Raw genomic sequence first — 529 nt, forward strand, 5'->3', positions numbered from 1 at the left:
GGGCTTTGAAGGTGCAGATCAGCTCCAGGTACGAGGTCGGTGTGACATAATTGTGTCGGCGTAAGTCGGCCAAGAAGCGAGTCGACAGCTCGATGGTTGACGTGTGGAAGTTTTTGCACATGTCAATGCAGCCTTTTCTGGAATCGTCCGTCATCTCCACGTCATCCAGGAAACGACAGGCCACAGCCTGCAGGGCGTCCTCGGGCCAGGTCTGATGAGGAAGCAAAAATATTTACAGCCACCTTCATTCTGGGTTTCTTTTTTTTTATGTAATGTACCCACTGTTCTGTGCTGTGACTGGTCGAACACAGTCAGCTGATTTAACTCATGATATTAATTTGAAATATTTACATATTTCCTGTTTACGTTCACCCTCCCGGCGGTGAAGCAACAACAGAAATACATAATGCAGCGTGTCACTCCTGTCTGCTGATTAACGAGCAGAGGTGTGTGGTGCTGTGACCAACTCTGAAGCCACACACTCATGCATCATACACACACACACACACACACACACACACACACACAC

The 529-nt window shown here is 48.0% G+C and overlaps 1 protein-coding gene across 1 annotated transcript in view; it reads right to left on the minus strand.

The window, feature by feature from the left end:
* The window catches only part of dnah7 (dynein, axonemal, heavy chain 7), a 56,470-nt gene that overhangs the window by 27,018 nt on the left and 28,923 nt on the right, over positions 1 to 529 (minus strand). The window lies entirely within an intron of this gene.

This window comes from Cynoglossus semilaevis, chromosome 16, assembly GCF_000523025.1.
Source record: "Cynoglossus semilaevis isolate Cse_v1.0 chromosome 16, Cse_v1.0, whole genome shotgun sequence".
NCBI lineage: Eukaryota > Metazoa > Chordata > Actinopteri > Pleuronectiformes > Cynoglossidae > Cynoglossus > Cynoglossus semilaevis.